Source organism: Haemaphysalis longicornis, unplaced genomic scaffold (genome assembly GCF_048455015.1).
Source record: "Haemaphysalis longicornis isolate Haplotype H1 unplaced genomic scaffold, Haemaphysalis longicornis Haplotype H1 scaffold_8, whole genome shotgun sequence".
Classification (NCBI taxonomy): domain Eukaryota; kingdom Metazoa; phylum Arthropoda; class Arachnida; order Ixodida; family Ixodidae; genus Haemaphysalis; species Haemaphysalis longicornis.
In genome coordinates, this window is record NW_027526445.1 from 171,539,595 (window position 1) to 171,559,713 (window position 20,119).

The following is a 20,119-nucleotide window of genomic DNA, read 5'->3' on the forward strand; positions in this document are numbered from 1 at the left end:
AAGTACAACGACAACACAAATAGGTGTCTGTGAATAAATGCATCTTTCTTTCTTATTAGTTGTGTGTGTGTGTGCGATCTCTCTTTCGCGAACATTACCGAACCGCGCAAATTCAACTCCTGCATTTGCACTTTCACATTCTTCCCCTCGGGGAAATGCGGGGAAATTTTTTCCTGGGCTAGGCCTATAATAGTTCCGACGTGATGTGCATAAAACAGAATTAAAGGTATGTTCTGTGTTTATTTTACGCCATTCTTGATGTCAGTTGTACGCATTGTTTTAAAACTGTGTTTTGCAGGTGCGGTAATGAGTATACTATAATTTCAGCATTCCATGTAGGGCAACATTTTTATATTTTGCGGTTTAACAAACCAAAGATAGGTTACGAGGAATGCCCCAGCGGGAAAGCGATTGAGACTAGATTGAGCTCTGCACCTATATCTACTTACAGGTGTGTTTTAGATGTCGCCCGCATCGAAATCCGGGTGCCGTAACCGGGAATCGAACTCGCGTACTAGACAAATATCAGCGCCCGCCGAACAACCTCTGTTGGTAAAATATTTTAATGCAAATATTTATTCCTGGATTGAAACTCGGAACTAAAATTTTCAGCAATACCTTTTTGTGGCGGACACAACGATGTCAAGTAGCAAAGAATCTGGTCACCAAAGTTTATGGTGACTTACATGTTATTATAAGAGGTATGGTTACGTGTAGGTGACACGGCAGGTGAATATGGGGGAAGCTTAAGTACGTGTACACCTTCACCCTAGTGTTTTGCATTTCAGTTCATAGCGTTCTGAGCATTCTGTACAGACTAGATGATCCGTTTGACTGCCGGCTTTAATGACACTCAACCAAATATGACAAATCAACTTTCTTCCAGGGGTTAAGGCCGGCGCTGGGCACACCAACCGATGCCCTCCCTAGACTTAAAAATTATTGACCAGCCCAGGGCCGTGCTCGGGTAACAATTTATGCGGCCTGTGTCGGTATCGGGCTTCATACAAGGGCCTCGGGCTGGGCTCGGGCCTTAACACTAGGCCTGTGAAGTTCAGCGTTCGATTTTCTCGGTCTCCCTCGGCCATTTCTTGGACATTTTTTTCTTGGCGCTTCGGAGATTTTTGGGAAAGACGGAGGGATCTGTGCCGGCCTAAACAGCTCTACTCTTAAAAACTATTAGCATATGGCCATCACACGAAAGTGAGCGTCGCCACCATGGATAGTAAATATCTAGGTACACAAAATGAACCACATTTCAAAGCAACTTGATTGAAACCAACTTTGGGAGAAAGAGAAAACCACACTGGTTTTTGTGAGTTTGGCTACAACTGAGATGATACAGAATCATGTTGTCGTTCAATACTTTCTCGGTCAACATCATCTAAACTAGATTTACCTAAGCTATAAAAACGCGTAGGATTGATTAGAAAACAGATAACCGGGAAAGAAGAGAGTACCAAAACAACACATCGAAATGTAGCCGCTCCCATTTTCGTCCGTATCTTCCTCTGGTAGCTTTTCGCAGGCCAACGTGACACGCTGCGCATGCTATTTATTCGTACTTGAAACGAAATTCTCTGCACCTCTTGCCAGTTCTTTGGGAAGCATTGCGTTGGTGAGTGGAAGCCAAAAATTGTCATTTGCAGCGACTTTGAGCCCATCAGCCTTTGAACTCGAGCTGTTTACGGTGTAGACATAGCAGCCAAGATCGCAACCACTGAGAGTTAGCACTCCGTTTCAAAACATTTTTCCTTGTATAACCATTTTCCTAACTTTAATTCGGCTCGCGATTTTTTTTGCTAATATCGGTCCTACGAAAATTACCTATAGCATTGTTATGTAGGCGGATTTTTTCCGTGCATGCATTCTAATAATTTGTTGTGACCCCTATCATTTCCTCTCCAAGTACTGTTACTATGCACGTGTCAACACTAACCAAGAATGTTTATTCTGTGACGTATAAAGAGCAACTTCAAGACGCGTGATCAATTTCCAGGCCGCCCTTGGAACTCTTGTGAACACAGAACCAGCTTCAATTTCTTAGCGAACACTTCCCTTTACCTGAGTATGGCAGTGGTATTGACAATACTTCAAAAGTTGTTTATAGTACCCCGAGCTTACTTTCGTTTAGAACAGCGCAGCTGCATGTTTAACTCTGTTTTTGTAACCAACAAGCAGCAAACCCACGTCAGTTACACAGTAAGCGAATTGCCCCCACCTACTTTTTGCAGGATCAAAACTTACCATTGATTACTGCGCATCGCTTAAATTTTCCCACTTATAATAAATGCCAAATAGTCCTTATAATCATTATGGGCGATATTGTGTGCATGTGTGAGGCATCTTGGTAAGAACCAATAAATGCTCAAATTCGTTCGAACGGTACAGCCTCCGCTATGCACAGAAAAGGAAGCGTGCCCATTCAATGGCGCGTTTATGCAGTCGCAATTTCTTATAGACGAGGTTGGCAGCCTCCGAATCCTGACATTAGCCCCTGATCGAGTATTATTTAGGTACGCGCACCTGCACACAACCCGTCGAGAAGCAATTACCTATGGTTGAGAGCTGCATATAGCAAGGGTTGTCTGACTTGAAAACGGAACATATGAGCATGAAGTTTACTTTCATAATAAAACTGGTACACAGAGCTCCCGCGGTAATACCGAGTGATACGTTATACCGTATTTCGGGAGTGCCACCAATATTGGTGGCATGAAAACATTTCTCCCGCACAGATCTCTATTTCAAGGATCCAGCAGGTTTACTCTGGAGACACATCTCGTGTAGACCAACCCTCAGCGTACGCAAAAAGTGCACATAAAATCAATATGTCCTATATCCTCCCCATTGTGATCTAAATTGGCTATTATTGCCCTGGCAAAATTTTTTCCCAGCGCTGCGTTCGTGTTTACATGTTGAGCGTACTTTACGGTAATCGGTGACAACTACTTTTTTGTAAGATAGCTTTTTCACATTGCGCGTTTTTCAGTGAAGCATATGGCGTCTGAGGAGGGAGTATGGTTGCAGCACCACTTTATACTCCGGTTCACGACTTCCGCCACTTTCTGGAGTAGTGCAACTGCTTCCCACTAGCGGCGCGTCTCTCCCCACACCCTGTACAGTACGCGGTGCAGTTGAATCTTCGGCATCGACCTGTGCGCCGCCCTACGAACCTCGTTGCTTCTACCCACACTGGTGTGGGTTCTTTAGCTCTGACATAGCGATCGGGTCACTGTCCTTCTATTTCAACATAGCCAATCACCACTGTAGCTACCCCTAAACAGGAAATCCCAACAGAAAACGGGATTCGCTGGAATTGTCTATTCACAGGTTGGACGGGCTGTGAATTTCTCTACGGCAGCAGGCCCATCCATTAAATATCTCAAGACAGCAGTCTGCTCTCACACAAAAGGAGATGCAAGGTGGAAGGTAGGTACCGCGACAGACTGGCGAAACAATAGAGAGGCTGCACTTTTGGAGCGTGCGGAAAGACCGATTTCTAGACGAAGAGGATGAGGGGGTTACGACCGTGTGTTCCTGAACGCTTCGCATGCCAGTTCGCGCGTTACAATATTTCACGACCGCTAAAAGGAGCCATTGTTCGGTTCCTTCGGTCTCGTGATTTCTTTCTGGGTACTGGCTTCGAGTGCCTTGGTTCGAGCACCTGCGGGTGCCGCCATTGTTGCGAATTGTAGTTGTGAGAATATTTGTAGATAAATCATACAAGGTATTTTTGTTAAAAACGGTGACTTTGCGTCCTTAAGGTCGGGTTAGGCTTGGGCCTAACGTTACGACAAGGTGCAATTAGCGTTCTCCATCGTGTGTGGTGATATCACACATGTATTGGGGTGGGCGCCACATTGCGAATCGGTTTGAAATACGCTGTGTGGTGCCGTGCTAGCGGGGATTATTTATTTATTTATTTATTTATTTATTTATTTATTTATTTATTTATTTATTTATTACTACCTCAATGGCCATTTTGGGGGCGTTACGTGAGGGGTAGGCCACAAGATGGCAAGAAGACTACATCGTGAACGTGTAAACAAGCAGGGTTACCGAAGGACACAATTAATGTATAGCAGACCTAAAACGACTGCTATCGGTAATAACGTTTGCAGGAAGGTTGTTCCAGTCTTGTATATTTCCAAGAAAATAAACGCTGAAAAGTTTTAGTGTGTGCGCGTGGCGGTAAAACGGCGTTACAATGACTGTGGCGCGATGCTCTAAGAAGGGGTAGGATTAACTGATTGTTTGGCTGGAAGGAATAATAGAACCGGTGATAACGAAACAGGCGTTCTATTAGTCGACAGAAGGTGAGCTCTCTCCCTTCTGTTATGCACTTGGGGATTACATTGGCTTGTATAGCTTTTTTTCTTCGTTTGATTGGTCGGAAATTCAAGAACTCCCTGATTGCACTGCACAGGTCGAACGGTTCACCGAAATTGTCAAAAGCGGTATTGACCACTTTATTCCCAAGTAGAAACCAAACCACTCCAAGCACCCCCATTGGTTTTCGAAAGAACTTTGTACGACTCTTAAATTAAAGGACCGCTGCCACAGAAAGTATAAGAAAACCGGATTGACTAACGGAAACAGAACTTCCGCTCTTACCGTAAATTATGTAAAAACCGTTATGAGCGGTTTCTCGATTCTGTATAGAGTAGTGCGAATTCTCAGCCTGGAACATTTTGGAGATACATCCGGTCCCGTAAGAACAACTCACATGATCTTATCAATCTTGTAGATTCCTCTGGGGAAGAAGTTCATAATGTCGCCAACCACTTTGCTCAGCACTTCAGTGCCACATGCGGCCAGTGTGACGTCTCTGAAATGAACATATTGCTAAATCGCGTACAAGGCTCTAGCTTAGTGCTTTTGGACGAGCAGTTGGTTTTGGAGAGCCTAAAGCGCATGAAACTGTCATTGTCGTGTGGAGCTGACGGAATACCTCCAGCTATTCTCAAAACATACGGCAGCATTTTTGTACCTGTTTTGACTGTGATATTTAACCAGTGTCTAAAAACAAACGTGTTTCCTCTCGCATGGAAAATTTATCGAGTGCGTCCTATTGTCAAGTCAGGCTCCAAATCGGATGCAACAAACTACAGAGCAGTTTCTCTCCTATGTGCTTGTTCCAAGCTGTTTGAGACAGCGCTGTACAAATTACTGTCAAGTTCTGTACAGAATCTCCTTGTAAGTAAACAGCACGGCTTTATATCAGGAAGGTCGACAACAACTAATCTCTCCTGCTTCATGGAGCAGGCCTCGGCAGCCATTTCTGAGAGGGGCCAGCTCGACGTTGTCTACTGTGATCTGAGCAGAGCATTTGACGTTGTCTGCCACACGTTGTTACTTAAAAAGCTTTTACAGGTAGGAATTGATACACCACTCGTGGCATTGTTGGGTAGGTATCTAGATAACCGGTTCAATTTTGTTAGCGTTAACGGGCAGACGTCTGATCTGTACAGATCAACAAGCGGTGTGTCTCAAGGTTCCATGTTGGGGCCTCTCTTGTTCTCCATTTTTGTTAATGATGTGTCAGCTGCAATTAAGATGTCTGCTTTCCTTCTTTACGCTGACGACATTAAAATTTTCAGACGGATTGAGTCCAATAATACTGCATTGCCCTGGAGCAAGATATATCCTCATTTTCTAAGTGGTGCTCAGACAATACATTAAATTTTAACTCTACAAAAACAAAGGTCATGTCTTATAGCAGAAAAACGAACCGCACTTTATTTTGCTACAATATTAACGGCGGTTACTTGTCTAGAGTTGCAGAGATCAGAGACCTCGGCGTGCTTTTCGACAGTGCCTTAACTTTCGAACCTCATGTCACTCAACTTACTAGGCTGGCGCTCCGCTCTCTTGGGGCTGAATGCAGGTTTTCACGAGAATTCCGGTTTTCTTCTTCATTCCTAAGACTATTCAGAAAGCTTTGTATTCCGCCACTAGAATATGCTTCTGTCGTTTGGAATGGAACCTGTAGTTCCAACTGTCAACGTATAAAGCGTGTACAAACCAAATTTTCATCAATATTTAGGCATCGTTTTCCATCGGAGCCTATCCCTATAACTGTTTCTCTAAGTTCCCGGCGGACCCACTCAGACCTTCTTTTCATGTACAAATTGCTTCATGGTAATATTTTATGCCCGGAACTACTTGAATCAATCAGTTTCCGCGTTCCACAAAAAGCTACAAGGCTCGCCCACCTTTTTAAAGCAGCTGGAGTTCTCAACACACGTTCTCCTCTTCAAAGGATGCAGCATCTCCATAATGTTCACTCCGAGAAGCTCGATATCTTTCAGCGTCCTCTTCGGAAGTTTTTGGCAGGGTTGTCAGCTCTGACACACAAGGTTCATCTTGGCAGTGCTCTTTTTCTTCACTTATCGTCCTGACGTGCGCATTGACTTCACCGAGCTTGTTCTTGTTCCTGGTTATTCGTGTGTTGTGCTGGTACTGCGACTGTAATTATCGTAGAATTTTTCTTTTTCTGCCGTTTTTATCATTACAAGTTGCCATATTAACTTCATGCGTCCATTTGAAACTGAAAATGTACGCTTCCTGAATCTTGTACAAACTTTCTTCTTTACACTCACCCTTCCGTATATTTGCGCTTATTGTAAGATGTCTTCTTGCAATTGACCAGGCATTACAGTTTCTATTGATTGTGTAATATTGCCTAAAATTACACTATGGTATTTTTATTCTTCTTTGAAGTTGTAGTTTCTTCTTATTTTTTGCTCACTCACTGTTCATTTGCCAGCTGTTGATGCATTTCATTGCTGTCTTATACCTTTTCTGTGCGCCAGCACGAATTGATTGTGTAAAGTCGGTTGGATTGCACTATTTAATTTATGATCTTCTTTGCCGTTTTTGTAGGTTTTTTTTTTTTGCTCACTGAGTGCTTATTAGCAAAATGTTGATGTACTACAGTGCTGCATTTTCCCCTCTGAGTGCTCCAGCACGAAGGCCTCCGCTGTTCCTGGGCACTATAATAAACATTGATTGATTGATTGATTATTATTATTATTATTAGCAGTATTAATATTATCGTTGTTATTATCAGCCTATGTCCACAGTTGGAGGAAGGCATCTCAATTGGACTTCTGGCTCGAGGGGAGGGCACGTGAGTTCAGAGCATCTGTTGCTAGCACTATGTTAATCTATTAGTGACTGCATAAATTGTTTACACATATGAGTTTAGACGGACGCTATTTAATTGATTGCGTTTCAATTGTGTATTTTGCTCTTTATATTCACTGGAATCCACGGCATAAAGTAGAAGTAATTTGCAGCAATAAATAGGCAAACAAAGCAAAAACTCCAAGCGTTTAAATTACCTGTCATAATTAAAATAATTACAACAATTCCATGCTTTGAGTTTCAGCTCAGGGTACAATTACAATATGTTCGCAAGAACGCAGTTACAGCTATGAGCCGATAAATAATTTGGACCATACAGGCCAAACCTCTGCTAATACTTTATTAAAGGTTTTTAAACGATGTTTTTCTTACAGATTTACGGAAGGGCCCCACAAATACCATAGGAATCCGGAGTGCGTTAGTTTATATGCATGAATAATGGTTTAGAGGTCCTGGTGTGGGATGGCTGCTTGTTGTCTGCAGAAATATGTTTTGAATTAGTAGAAAAGGCGGCTGGTTGCCACCGAACATTATGATCGCACAAATATCAGCCTGTATCGGCGTCTGTTAACAATGAAGGTAGATTTAAATTTAAACTTTGCCTTCGCTATTGGTGTTAGCTCAAATCCTCTTTGTAGAAAAAATCAAATTAAGAATAAAATATTCGATATATATCAGACACGTTTATTTCGAATACAGATGCCCCTTTTCACTCAAAACTACCTTACGCGCGGCCGAAAGCAGAAATAAAGCTAGTATTCATTCTAACCAAAATACTACACACGGGTAAGATGATGTTTCAGATATCGCGTTTGGCTCCACTATGCGAGAAGGCAAGACCTGATTCATTTACCACCTCATCAGATTTACAGAAGTTACCGGCTGTGCTCTGCCTATTTCACAAGCAGAGGCTACGTGGACCTTGGACAGACAAGGCACTCGACAAATATGCACTGGATTGATACCTAGTTATTAGCATGTGACATTGTGCCCTACGCATTTGTATGCGACAAAAAGCGTAAAATATCCAAGTTGTGTTTGCACAGTACATATGGTACATGTAGGCAAGAAAACATTAAAAAGCTCTGCCCTCTATTGTTGCTTCGTCTGTGTGGACTAGTAAACCAAAAGAATGCCGTACTTAGAATAAACGGTGAGAAAATAAGTGAATGCACAAAACTTCTTCAATCAGAACGCGAGAATTTCCGTTTTGATCCTGTGGCGGGTTGCGCAACAGGAAGTAGGTCACGCGCTCGCCATCTGAATATTACCCACTCGCTCAATTTACCTTGCTTGTGCATTCTAATTGAGTTTGGTGCCATATTCCCCCCACAAACGCTTGGCTTTTCAGTCCTCATCAAGATAGAGTCTCCCAGTGCGTGTCTGCAACGCGCCGCCTTGTTTTGTTTTTGTACCACCCCCAAACACTAGGGGTTTGTACGGCGGTGCGAGCGAATACTGGGTCTCGTGCATGGTATAAAAAGTTTCACTCCCTGACTGCACTTTCTGGCGCTGCATTTAATCCCAATTTCTCTGATGTATACGCGTTTGCTCGGCCTGCCATCGTTGTTATTTCGTTTATTTCTTGATCCGTCGTCCTCAGTCTTTGCCAATTCACACTGGTGATAGTGCACACCTTCTGCGTGCTCCAGGGTTCGTTGAAATAGGCGTTTTTAACGCGGAAGTGTTACTTGGATAGGCTGACGAAATTAGGAACGCGGTCTGCGTCCACCGAACGGGCACCCACCCGGATATCATCCGCTGAATAGTGTCCACAGCTGTTGAGTTCTAACCCTTTGCCAGCGCCTTCCTAGGCATTCCACGCATTTCATAGCGCGCGCATATCTAGAAGAATAAAACAAGATAAGACATTCAGCGCATTTCATTCTATAGCATAGAACAGATCAAAGTAGACAGGAAGAAGCATTTTGCGCGCACTGTTTCTATAGTGCATCCAAATAATAGAAAAAACAGAAAGAAACAATCGACGCATGATCATGTCCTTAAGGTGCATAGCACGAGCATAACAAAAAATAGCGTGCGTCAGAAATCTTCCGCGTAGTTTTGGTTGGCCTTGAGTTTCTGAGACACTGCGCAGCAGCATGAATAGTGATTCTTGAAAAAGCATTTTTAGTGAGTCTGATGGAGAAGTTGTAGGTTAAAGTTGAAGTAGGCAGGAGGCGCCGCGACAAATTCAGCCAAAAGAAAGGCGTTCGCGAAAGAATGTGCTGAAAGATTATATCACTCAGTGAACATACCATGCGCGACGGTATTTGTTGTGTTCTGGTGATCAAGCCCGGCAGGAGCATTATAAAGGAAATTTCATTTCACCAGGCTCCGATCGCTTCGATACGGCGGCAGCGGCACCAAAACATTTGAACATATGTGGTTCTCACCGCAAGCGTTGACATGGGACGGCTGTCATACCCAACTTTGGCATTTGGAAGACTGAAAGCCACCCCGACGGAGCTCCTAAAAACGTGGCGCTCCAGGTGTATCGAAAGCGCCGCAGCAGCTGAAAAGGTTGCCGTGAATTTATGCTTCCTTCGGTGGAAAAACATTTTTTCCCGCAAGAATGACGACACTTCCACTCACAGAATGGCCCTATTTGGGTGTTTATACAAATTCGAGCCTTCCCTTTGAAGGTTTGCCTGTTCATTGCCGAAATTCACGCCAAAACAGAGGTCCGCAACGTAAAAAGAAAGTCGACAAATTGCCCGCATGTTTAAACGAATAAAAATGCTCGGAAATAAAGAATGCTAGTTGATCAGGCGCATATGGTTTACTAGCAGTGTGGTTTACTTGTGTACGCTGACGTTTGCATAGCGAATAAAGGGTTATAGATGTAACCTCGGGTTATTTTTGCTGTCCTATATCACAGGTAGCGATCGGTGAAATCGGCATTTTTCGGTATGACGGCTGTTTATTCTGCAAGCAGTCGCAAGTCTCACTGCGAGCGAAGCGAAACTGGGTAGATTGAGGATAAAACGTAACCCTTCATGACGGAGCGGGACGTCCCTACGCGGCAATTGTTTGGCACGCCGGTCCCATTGTCACTAGGAGCGATGGGGAGGTCGCTATCTATAAAGCCGGTCGTGGGTCATACACACCAATCAGCACTGGCCGAAAACAGTTAGTGTAACGAATCCAGACCATTTCAAAGGACGGTGATCATTGAGTTCCCGTATCACCATGACACAATGCGGTGCATTGAAACTGTCGAGCACGCCATCACCGCTACCTTTAACGGTTTTATCCTTATGGAATATGTCAAAATCGTGGAGGGGGGGAAGTACCTTAGTATCAAGTAAAGACGGGCTTAACGAAGTTTCGGTGAGTGTGGTAATGTTTCAGAAAAATGAATTTAATAGGTCACATAAGGAGACACGCTTTTGAATCAGGCTACGTATTTTAGTGAAAAGGAATGAGAGCGGGGAATGATTGGGCTGCAAAAACAAGTTTCGAAGTCTTCTGGTTGCTATGACTTCAGAATAATAACAGTTCCGGTAGTGTGATCAGACAACAAATCTTCTGCCATCAAGTAAGTTTGTATTCTCTGGGGACTGTCGACGAAGAGTAGGCGGGTTTACAGGGAGTGTCCGGAAGGACGCAAGTACATGGAGGTCAGCCGACGAAGCATCGGCTTGTGCGCAGACTAAGAAAATTATTCTTGATTAGGATAATTCTCTACAGTCTTGGGAATAGTTCCCACACTTAATTCACACCATTTTAGTGCGAGTGCAGGCCCAACTGGCGCGAAAAATATTAACTTGAAATTATATCAAAGGGTGCAGTTGCGTAATCGTTGAAATACATTTTTTAGTGAACGTTAAGCACATTAAAATATACATCGTTATCGTTAATCGTTAAGCACATTGAAATATACGAGTAAGTAAGTAAAAGTACGGGCAAAAATTTCTCTGTCGTGAAAACTAGCTCTGCGTACTCCGGTGTAACCGCGCTTGCTGTCTGATTAAACAAAACTTTTTGCTGTCGCGGGCACGAAAGTTTTCTCGCCTTTGACAGACTCACTCGATTGTTAGAAACACGCAGCGGGACGCCTTTGTCGCATTTTCTCCGCAGTAGTGAATTATCTATGAACACCGGGACCGATTCATCGGCTTTGGCGCATGTGTTCTCCGTGGTCTAACTACTTATGCCTCGGGAACATTTTCCTTTGTTTTCTTGTAAGCAGCTTTTTCATATTTCCTTTCATTTCATTTCATTTATTTACTTTCAGGGCCCGAGAGCATTACAGAGAGGAGTGGGGTTTGATAACAAAAAATGTGCAAACAATACATTCAAAGCACTTCTTGACGGATGGTGACCTTGAAGTTATTTACGTCCGTGATGGAGACGATGGCGGCGGGAAGGTGGTTCCAGTCCCTGCTAGTTCGGGGAATGAAAGAGTCATGATAAAGATTAGTTGGTTTAGATGACACACCAACTTTTAAACCATGATTTAAACAGGCGAAATATAGGAGGCGTTTGTGAAAAGCTGTTCTTTTAAAATGGGGTTGTGATAAAAGATTTTGTGAAAGAGTGAAAGCCATGAACACTTTCGACGCAATGACAGATCAGGAAACTTTAGCGACTTCTTCATTGCAGCTAGGCTAGAATGGCGAAAGTAGTTAGGAAATACGAAACGAGATGCACGATTTTGAATCGATTCGAGGGCGACGATGAGAGTATTTGGAAGGATCCCAGATGGCGCATGCGTTTTCTAATTTCGGACGTACTAGCGTTTTGTAAAGAGTTAGTTTCAGTGATGAAGGTGCACATGAAAAATTACGCCGTAAATATCCGAGCATGCGATTATAATTGTGAGTTATGTAGTCAACATGCACCTGCCAAGACAGATTATTTGTGATATGAAGACCGAGGTATTTGTATGAATCGACGTGTGATAAAGAAGCGCCATGAAACCTATACGTGCACGTGTTAGCAGTATTATCACGACACCAAATTTGCATGTATTTGCATTTCGTCACGTTAAGCCGCATGAGCCATTTATTGCACCAAGCGGATAGCTTGTTAAGATCGGTTTGAAGTTTCAAGGTGTCAGCTGGGGTAGAAATTTTGCGATACAATGTACAATCATCAGCGAAGAGTTTAATGGATGAAAAAGTGATGCAGTCGGGAAGATCGTTAATGTAAATAAGAAAGAGCAATGGCCGCAGCACTGACCCTTGAGGTACGCCAGACGTTACAGCACAGGAGGGGAGGAGTAGTCATCAGCGGTTACGTACTGGGTTTAGTGAGAAAGAAAGTCTTTAACCCAAGAGAGTACATTAGGGTCAATGTTGAGTTTGCTAAGCTTCAGAATTAGTAAGTCGCCAGATACAGTGTCAAAGGCTTTCGCAAAATCAAGAAAAATGCACTCAGTATCGAAACTTTGATCAGCGTTAAGAAACAGGTTGTTAGTAAATCACATGATATCATCTCTCTGAAGCCGTGCTGAAAGTTGCTGAAAAAACAATTTTCTCCGAGAAAGCTAATTAATTGTGAATGTATTATGTGCTCTAACTGTTTACATGGAATGCTCCTCAATGAGATGGGACGGTAGTTCTCCGGCGAATTAGTGTTACCTGATTTATGAACGGGAACCACCAGCCCTTTTTCCAGTCACCAGTTAGAGATGAACACTGCAAAGACTGATGAAAGATCTTGGAAAGAATTAGTGATGAGTACAACTCTGTCCATTTCAATATTTGTGAATTTAAGGCATCAGGACTCGCTTTATTTGCTGATCAGTTTTCTAACTCCTACCCAATCTATTACAATGTAGTTCATAGGAAAAAAATAGCTGGGGGCTGTTGGAACAGAAGACGAAAAAGTTTGCAGAAAAACTGAACACAATGCATTGTATAAAAGCTTGCAACATTCATTAGTTGGAACAGGTACGCCACAGTGTGTTAATTGCACTACCTTTGTTTTTGTTACCGTCCACAATAGACCAAAGTTTTCGTGGATTGTTTTGTACAATACAGAAAAGAGTAACGTTAAAGTAAGCATTTTTTGAATTAGAAACTTCACGGAGGTATTCGGCGTTAGCGTTTCGGTACTGGGACCAGCGGTTGGGTCTGTCTATTCTCTTGTCAGAGTGAAACAATCGCTTCTTTTTGTTGCGTAGGCATCGAAGAGCAGTACTGAACTATGGCGAACGGGGATCAGTACGGACATTTTTTTGTGGAACCTAACGGTCATATAAATATCAAAGTTTATTTTTATAAATAGAACAGTTTTCTTGTATTGACCGTTCTTCAAAGTTCACCATGAATTCATCGACGAATCGCTCCATTTCTTCTGTTATTGACCTGGTGTGTGCTCTAGAGTAATCCCGGATAGTTTTAACGCTTTTGTTGGAAGAAACACGTGCCTTTAGATTAAAGTGTCACATTGAATGATCACTTATTCCTTGAAGGTAACTAAGGGAAGTGACCAAGTCTGGCGCGTTTGTTAAGATCAAGTCTAAAGTGTTGGAACAAGTAGTGGTAGTGCGCGTGGGTTCGTGAACGAGTTGGGTTAGATTAAAGTCAGAACATACGTTTATGAAGTCAACACACTCAGACAAATTTTGAGTAAGGGTTACAATGTCGCTTTGCCACTTTATGTTTGATAGGGTAAAGTCTCCCGAAAGAAATAAGGGAAAATTTGGGTATCTAATAATGACATTGTTTAAAACATGTAGGTCGACAGAAAACGATGGTGAGGCGGTAGGCGACCGGTAACATGCGCAGAGAATGAAATCTTTGCTTGGGAGACAGATTCATACACAGATAAGTTCTAAGCCGGAACAGACACTAACCACATACGATTTCAGAGCACTGCTGACACTAATCAATACACCACCCCCCTAACGTACGGCACGGACGTTACAATAAATGTTGTATGATTTTTCGCATTTAAATATCTCACTGTTGTTTATTTTAGCTGACAGCCAAATCCCTGTACAAACAATATCTGCTGAGGATGAATCAATTGCAGAAGATAACTGCACCCGCTTGTTCATCATCCTTCACGAATTTGTGAAAAGTACGAACACGTGCTCGACATGTGGCTGCGCTGAAGATAGCTATGAATGGGGACTGGCGCAGGAAGTATGCACTGACGCGCTACCGCTCGATGCACTTGTGTCTTGGCTAGGGGTGACTTCACAAACCTCATCGGCCGCCGTGCAGTATACGTACAGTCTTTGTCAAAATTTCGTGGGCCACGGTGACCGTGGCCGGAGCAGGCGTGCGGCCTAGCAGGGGCGCTGCGCTTGCCGCTGTCAGCTGGTTGCGCGGCTAAAGAGAGCGAGGAGAACTTTTTAGATGCAGAGCATCTGATTCACTCGCCTTGTCCCTCCGGCGTCGTCGTCGTTGTTGTCGTCGGCGTTGTCCACCCCTCTGCCATTCTCCTCGCCGCGCGAGCTGCGCTCTCCGCCACTCTCCGCCGCTCACCCCCTCTCCTCTCCGATAACGAACACTCTCTCGCGAGGGGCATTGGATTGGATTTGATTGGATTGGATTGGATTGGATTGGATTGGATTGGATTGGATTGGCTTGGCTTGGCTTGGCTTGGCTTGGCTTGGATTCGGTTGGATTGGATTTGGATTGGATTGGATTAAAGTGTATTGTGTTGGATTGCGTTGCGTCATAGCCGCGGCACGGTGCGTCATAGCCGCGGCAGACGCGCTGGGGCCGGCGCATGTGCAGTACTCTCTCTTCCGCGGTTTCCTCTCCTTCGGGTGCATTGCGCATATAACCGGTGGGCCGTTCTCCGGCGAAGCAACATCCACGCTTGGCTCAAACACCTAGAGTCCACGCCGCTTTAAAAGTACGCCAACGTCGTCATCGACTGGGACCAGCTTACGCAGTCCCCTCAACGTTATGAGCGCTATAAAACGCGTTCCCTTCGCCGCTCCGCCTATGCGTCGCATCTACACAGGGGTTCCCGCGAGGGGAGGTGGGAGTTTTTTCTCTTGCGTTTGTAGTGTCTCCGGCGCGCAAGTGCTGCGCAAAGTGCCTGTGCTGAAGCGAAGTACGCCTGTTCTGACAAACCTACCCCGCTGTACTTATCGCACCAGCGATACTACGAAATCAAGCGCGAAAGTTCCCCTCACTCTTTTTACCCACGTAACCAGCCGACAGCGGCAAGCGCAGCGCCCCTTCTTGGCCGCGCGCCTGCTCCGGCCACGGTCGCCGCGGCCCACACAATTTTGACAAAGACTGTACGTTTTCTTGTTCATTACAAGTTTGTTGCTACGTAGTGAAAAACGCAGACCGCTTGCATTGCCAAATTTAATTAGCTTCTTGCGCGACTGTCGAGTGTTTCGGGAAAAGTACTCCCCCACTGATAAGCCTGAGCTTTTAAGTTTGGCTTTTTGCGAAAGGATGCGGTCCCTCATTTTGGAAGAAGAGAAGTTGACGATGAAGGGTTGCATTTTTGTGGCTGAGAAAGCGCCCTACCTATGTGCTCTCGAGATACTACCAGAAATTTCAGAACTTTGGATTTCAAGCTGAGAGGCTAGGTTACACACGTGTACGTGCTTCAGATTGATCCCGTGTCTCCTATTCATTGTCAGCTATTCCGTAAAAGATAAGATTGTCCCTTCTGGACCAGTCTTCAAGTTCGTCCTAACTTGATTCAATTCCGCATTTCCGCTTTGGACAGCGGCAGAAACAATGTCTGTTATGTCAGCGGTACATGGTCCGCTGTCAAGGGTATCGACAACTGACTCAAGAGCGTCCGTCCTGGTTGATAAGTCGGAAACCGTTTGCCTCAGTATTTCTTGATTCTTTCTAAGGTCAGCAAATTGCTGCAAAACGTCAGCGTGACGAGACTTCATTTTGGCGGGAAGATAGTCGATAGCCGCTAGGACTTCCTTATAAGGCCCGGGTTCAACTCCACGTCGCCGCAAAGGAGCAACTGCTTTTATACAATAACGCATTCACAAATTATCTCGCAAAGAACACTTGGGCACGGAAATGTTGTTTAATTAATGAAGTAAAAAACAGAAAACAACGAAAAAACAATTTCGTATTAGGGTATATCAGAACGCAAGAACACATGAACGGAAGCCACGGGGCAATCGGTACGTACACAATTCCACAGATGTGTAAGCGCAGCCCACAAAAGACTAAAAGGGCATCGCGCCGCTGCCGTACGCGGCGCTTACTCCCGCGTACTTCGCTTTTTGCGTGCACGGCTGCAGAAAAAAAACACCAGCCGTTTTTATGTAGAAACTAGTGCCAGCGAATTGGCTCACTTTGCTGCAAATGTCGTCAAAGTACAATAGTCTTCGGTCGCCTTTTCCACTGAAATGCTTCGTTTCTCTCCCCACCTAACCATCGCTCTATTAAAGACAATAGTCTTTCTTCGGCTACTTAAACAAAGAAATTTTGGTCTGTCTGTTCGTCTGTCTGTGTATGACTCGAGTCAGCCACTCGGCCAAAGTGTAATCATGTTTCCGCAATCGTCTTATATACTCATAGCCAAATCTAAACGCCTAAGTCGGGTGTAAGTGTTCATAATTGTAAACATTGTTGAACAAGAACAAGACATTACGCAAATATGAAGCCGAAAATCAATACAAAAGTGTTATTTACAGTGCTCCTTTAATAAAAAAATCACGAATGCTTGGCTTTTGCGATGTGCAAATGACTTACTACAACAACGGCAGAAAACCGTCGCCTGCTTTTGCCAATACCTCCTGGCGTAATTTAGAAATCAAACGGCAATAGCAACGACAGGTTCCACTAGATGGGATACACGTTCCGCTCGGAACACTCGCCCAGTAGGGCATCGTGGTTCTATAAATGTTGTAGTAGGGCGCCTCAATTCACGCGCGTCTCCCCCGTACGGCAGCGCTCGCATCGAGACAGCCAACTTGGAGCAGTACAACGCGGTAAATTTAAATGGACTTGAGCAAACGTCTAGCATGTTAACCTGGGAGGAACAATACGGGAAAGTAACAGCATGAGAGTTGAGCGGAAAATAGAAGATTGGCCTTTACTTGGCAGGAGCGCCGGTCGGCTATCGTCTTTCGCCGAAATTTGCAACGAACGGAGCAGATATACGGCCAATTTTTTTCACTCCCCTCTCGATCGTCCCAGGATAAACAACGAGGATATATGCAAAAGTCATTGCAATTTTACCGAGTTCCGCTGGTCGCGCCATCTACTGGAACGGTCGGTTACATACATAGATGTTTCGCCTGAAATATGCATAGTAGTAGTAGTAAACGTTTATTGGAGGAAAAGGGAAAGGGAAAAGGATTGTGGTGAAGCGTCCCTAGTCCAGGATGCCTCTCGACCGGGCTGACTCAATGGCCCGAGAAACCAAGGCCCTCTGGTGGGCTGGGTCCGGGCTGGTCCGCTCAGTCTCCCACTGCTCCGGGGTGGGGAAGGGGGGCGTGTTAGGGGAGTGGGGACTGGAGCATACGAGCTGGAATGTGGTGAGTGGGGTGTCGCAGTGTTGGCATAGACGGGGGTAGATAGCGGGTGCGATCTGGTGGAGGATGAAGTGGTTGTAAAAGGTACCGGTCTGAAGGTGACGATAGAATATGGCTTGCTGGTTGGTTAGGGAGTGGTGTGGAGGGGGGTAGACTCGGCGGTGTATGCATAGTGTTTTTTTTTCTCAACAATATTCGAAAGTATGAAATAGGCTTCCAGATTTACTGGTTCGCATAGGGTTTTCTATATGGATTTCTTGTTCAAGGGTCTTTTATTTTATATTCGGATAGCAGATTCGATTGAGAGACAGACACGTCTATAGACGAATAGGCAGCAGAATGGCAGAATGAAAGACAGACCGAAAATTTCCGGTTTTATAGCTCAAAAGAGACCATCGTCTGTAATAACGAGCGCACATGCTACTTTGGTTGGAAAGCAGGGCCCTGTTTTCAGATGAGCAACAGAAAGAATTTTTTTTTCTTCTGGACAACAGGACTAAAACCCGAAAGCGGGAGCTGTGAAGATAGAAATTAATAAAACCGGGTGTCTTTATTCCTTGTAATACACTAATGATTATGATGATGGTTGGAGTTTTTTGGCGAAAGGCCAGCTGGGACAAAGAGCGCCAAACAAAAGTATACAACAGAAAACAGCGGCTACAAAATGTGTAAGCCAGAAGAACAGTGATATTAAATACAACCAATGAATATGGCTGGTATATAGGGACAGTGTTGATTACGCATGATAGGATATGAGGTTTAAAAAGTTAACATTAGACAAATATTTAAAAATGCGATGCACAGAAACCATGGCATTGTCACCCAACATCAAGGAAGGGTGTAGCGTAATGTGTTGTCTAGTTCTTTAAAGTGTCTGTGCCTTGTTGTGTTGAGTGCCTTGTATGTGATTAAGATGTGGACTACGGATAGGCCCTCCTCAAACCTGCTACAAATGGGTCTTGGAGAGCCAGTGAGTCGGTGTGAGTGTGCTACATGTGTATCGCTTATCTGCAACCTAGCTAAGGTAACGGCAATGTGTATGTTGTGTGAGTCAGTAGTGTGTGGTCCCAAGTGTGGTTTTAATACGTGTAACTTGTTATCTGTCTCTTCACTGCAGTGTGTTTGCCATGCGTTGCGAAGTTGGTGTCTAATGTGTGGCTTCATGTCTGTGTACGGCACTGTTGCTATGTCCACTGTATTCAAGAGTGTAGCAGCAGTGGCCATTTGATCTGCGGTTCCATCCCCGGCTATGTCACAGTGGCCAGGAACCCAACATATTGTTATTTCAAGACTTGAGGCATATGCCGACTAAAGGGCATTGAAAACAAGATTGATTACATAATTTTTTGAGCATTTTCTGGACAAAAGTGCACGTACAACAGTAAGAGAATCTGTAAACACTACGGACTTTGAAATTTGATGTTGAACGATGTGATGTAAAACAAATAAACACCGTGTGCTTCAGCAGTAAAAATGCTGTTGTAAGAGTTCATTTTTTACACACATTGAAGTTCGGCCTATGTGCAGCTATGTGCAGCACAAGACAAAGCCGTAGCTGTCTTTGATGCGTCACAGTAATATTCTGCGCACTGATTCTTCTCCTGCCGGAAGAGGAAATGCTGCATAATGGCTACCCTTAGTGCCCTGTTTTTATCGAATTGCAGGAAGGGCAAGTTACAACAAACAGCCCAGAGTTGCTACGGTGAAATAAAATCACTGATGGGTGTCTTGTATATGTGTGAAAATGACACCGCTGGCTCACAAGCTTCTGATCTCACTCTGACAGAGAACTGCATGGAAATAGATGGACGATTTGCAAAGAGCTGCTCTGAGGATGCATCGTGAATGGTTGAATTAAAAGGATGATTTGTCTTAGACATGATTTTAGAGGCATAAAATAAGTTAGTGTATGTCCTCTGGTAATACAGGGACCATTTGTGACACTCTGCATAGAAGCTTTCAACGGGGCTAGTGCGGAAGGCGCCACAGGCAAGATGAAGCCCCAAATTCAGCACCTGGACAAGCATTTTTAGCGCCGTCTTCGTGGCGGACCCGTAAACAACACTGCCATAATCCAGGCGAGATCCTACCACTGCAGTGTAAAGGTGCAGGAGGAGCTGCTTGTCAGCACCATAGGATTGGTGTGACAGGACTTTAAGAATGATCATTGTTTTTAGGCATTTGTGTTTGAGGTGGTTCAAGTGAGGGATAAATGTGAGTTTACTATCAAATATTAAGCCCAAAAACTTCTGTTCCCATCTGACAGGGATTACTACACCATTAATAGAGATCTCAGGGTCCGCATGAGCCCCGTGCTTCCGAAAGAACACAACACAGGTACTTTTTACAGGGTTCTGTTTAAAACCGTTTGTTTCCACCCAGCGACCAAGTTTGTTCACCCCTAGCTGGACTTGGCGTTCAGAAATTGAGAAATTACAAGACTTAAAAGATATTTGGATGTCATCTACATATACAGAACAGGAAATGGTTGGTGGCAATGCCTTCCGGAGCAAGTTAATCTTAACAATG